This window comes from Eupeodes corollae, chromosome 3 (assembly GCF_945859685.1).
Source record: "Eupeodes corollae chromosome 3, idEupCoro1.1, whole genome shotgun sequence".
NCBI classification, from domain to species: domain Eukaryota; kingdom Metazoa; phylum Arthropoda; class Insecta; order Diptera; family Syrphidae; genus Eupeodes; species Eupeodes corollae.
Window position 1 is genome coordinate 69056778 of NC_079149.1, and position 3716 is coordinate 69060493.

Here is a 3716-nt window from a genome sequence, read left to right on the forward strand (position 1 = left end):
GAAAAAGGTAATCAGAGTTTGAGAGGGGAAATAAAAAGAAATGTATGAGTTTATTTGAATATGCGTACTTTATATTAGGGGCAATGATTTGAAAATTAATGTACTAATCAATGCTTTTTCTCATACAAAATCCGCGTGTGGGGATCAATCTGCCGAAGTGGCTCCGGCTCGCTCGTGTATGTCCGGCAAATTTGCACTGTGTCCATTAAGACTAGTCCAAATAGCTCGAAGCTAATTGGATCAGACGTGTATGTCCACCTAAAGGACATCTACTATGTAATGGGCAGTAATCGGTAATTTTCTTTTGAACTGCCATTCGGGGATGTGCGTGATTACTTTTCGGATGTTTTAAGTCTGTGCATTATTTTGACAGATAGATGACACGAATGCGAAGTTCGGATCTGGCAGTCCATATCAAGTAAGCCAATGGTTGAAGCAAAGAATTAAGATTCACTTCTTTTAAGGGGGCTTTTGTATGCGAATATGAGAATCAACTACCAGTTCATATGTAATATGTGAAATTTAAAAATTGTTTTTGAAATTCAAAATCATGTGAAACTGCCGTCATTGATTTTCAGTATTGAAAATATTGGGAAGTTAAAATTGTTATATTTGAAATCGTAGTCAAGGTAAAGAGTTATAGATTTTTAATTTAAAACAAAAATACTTTAATTAACCCAAAATGACTTTCATTTCGTTATTCGAAACGTAATCGTTTGATTTTGCTTTCAATGATCAAATCCAGCCTTAAATACTTGATTTCAATCAGGTATATCTTGTTTAATGCGATAAATTTTCAATTATCTCTATAACCAGGCTGTTATTGGTTTCAATTGAGAAATCCAATGATAAAATATAACTGATTGCCCCTTCAAATTTCTTTAATTTTGCTTGAAGTACAATAATTAAATCTAATGTCAAAATTTCATTAATATTACTTGATTAAACTTTAAAACATCCAAAATTAATTGAAAATTTCATATGAATTAGGAAGACAGTCAAAATATCATTTTAGTTTACATGGATATTGAATAGTCGCATTTCAGGTCATTTAAACAATAATAATACAATTACAATTTGAAAAACTGAAATTCACGTTCGTAAATATTTTTCATTTAACTTCAATTAAGTATATTGAAATGAACAAAAATAAATTGAATGCCTGGGTCACACGAAATTGTTCTTGAATTCAAAGATTCAAATAGTACTTATATTAAAAAATTTGAGAATGGACCTATAAAATAAGTTTATTTTGTTTTCGAAAATCATCAGAGCGATTTTTAAATTAATTTTGTATATATACATTTTTTTGAATTTTAGTCAAAAAATGTTCTTAGTATGTAGTTATGTAGAGCTTATTAATATACGTTTTTTTTTTCTTTTTAAATCCAACACATAAACAATGACATTTTTGATCATCAGAATTATTGAAAATGATTGAAATCGGTTCATTAGTTCTTGTAAAAACTTAAAAAGCAATTAACGTATCTATGAGGGGAAGCCTTCTGCCACAATACAAAAATATATTTTTGTTCGAAACGAAAACAACAGAAATTATAGTGTGAAAAATTAATTTATCCTTGGTTTACAGCTAGGTTCTACATTCCACTTTCACTCGAATTTAATTTTTTTCGTATTCCGTGTTTTTTTCGAATTTGCGTGTTCTACATTTCGATAATTGCGCTTTCAAGTGATTGAATTCTACGAGAGTAAGTTGGTGTGATTTGAATTCGACAAGAGGATTTTTTTTAAAACAACAGTATTTTCATTTGTAGTACCCGTGGCATGATGGTTGGACCTTGAACTGTCATGCGAGAGGTCTTGGGTTCGATTCCTGCCTGTGCCACCTAATAGACTGTCTCCATCCCTGCAATTACTCGCACACAGGAATGGTTGAGAGATTTAAGTCACTACTGTTGCGCCACCTAATTTATTTTGTATTTTTATTTCGTATCTTGTCCTGTCTACAGATTTTGTGTAATCCACAGCAAATATTAATTATTATTAGTATCACTTTATTTGGTTGGTATTTAAGAGAGCGAGCTTTTTTCCACGGGCACTGCCTCTTGCGAGGAATTGACGAATTTTTCAAGGGTAATTCTCGGCATCAAAATTACTTCCTCAAATTTGCCGTTCAGATTTGGCTTAAAACTCTAGGTCCCTTCCATCCCTGACAACAGTACTCGCACACAGGAATGGTTGAGAGTTGTCAGTCACTAGGCCCTCGTTCTCAAACGGACTGTTGCGCTACCCAATTTATTTATTTTTACAATCGTTGCATTAATTGAAAAGTGCCCCTTCCTATTATAGAAAAGCTTTGGATCTTGATTTGGCTGCGACATTCTAATATGGGTACCGTCAATGCATCCTATGAAGCCAGGAATATTGAATTTGTCTTCATCGGACATAGCAAGTTTTATTCAACTTAGACTAATTCGATTCTCCAAAATGTCTAATAAGCATTTTGAAACAGTGCTTCAAACCAAAGCGATATCAGCATCCTCCCCAATTGACCTGTGCTTTGGAAGCTTCCCTCGGCAAGAAACCGCAAAATTGTGGCTAGCTCCAACCTTGCAGGAATTGAAGGTTGTTTAAGATGCCGCTTAATGATAGAATGAAATTAACCTCATGAACAATACAAAATAATAATTGACAGGGGTTAACTTTTGTTTTCAGTCTTAAAATAACGCCAAACTATTAGCGCAGCAATCATTATGCGATTCTAATTGGTACTTTTATATTTTTAAACGCATGAACAATACAAAAATATTTACAAGAAAACAATTTGATAATATAAAAATTCTTCAATAATATCCTAAATTGCAGATATCAGCGGGTAGTGTTTGGTTTTATTTAACTTTTATTCATTTTATTACTTTTTATTTATTTGGTTTTGAAGGTCTATTGTTTTATTCCTTTTTCCTCGATATTTTGGATATTTTTTTCTTTTTCAGATTGAGTCTTTAATACAAACAAAAAATATTTTTAAAAATATAAATAACTTCCTGTCTTGAAATGCTTTTACCGTTGTATATACAATCTATAGAACTCGCCTGGAACATGAAATTTTAGTATTTCGACGGATGTGCTGCTGATATTGCGGAATTCTCAATAACTACCTTGACGTCTGCCTGGTACGCTTTCATGAGAGTGCTTTAAGTTTTTTATATTTCTAATGCATACAAACATCACACATCAACAAATTTCAGCTTGCCTTTGGGTTTTTCAATAGGAAGTCATTAATTAAAAAGCAGTTATTTGCACGCCTCCACAGAAGAGAAAAGTGATAAGGATATGTTCTTCGAGCTCTTAGACAAAACATATGAGCAGTGTCCTAGCTACGATATTAAAGTTGTCCTGGGCGATTTTAATGCCAAGGAAGACATCTTTGGTGTAATAATCGGGTAAAACAGCCTGCACAACAACACTTCGGACAACGGATTCAGGCTCATAGTTTTTACTGCGGGGCGAAACGTCATAGTAGCCAGTACGCGTTTTCCACACCTCAACACCCTCAAAGGAACTTGGAGTTCTTTAGATCAATCTACCGTAAACCAGATTGACCATATTGCTATCGACGCCAGACACGATTCCAGCATCGTGGATGTCCAAATTTTCCGAGGAGGTAACATCGACTCGGAACACTACCTCGTTGTAGCCAAGGTAGCACTTCGGATTTTCAGACCCAAGGCAAAACAGGGAGGTGCTGGGAGAAG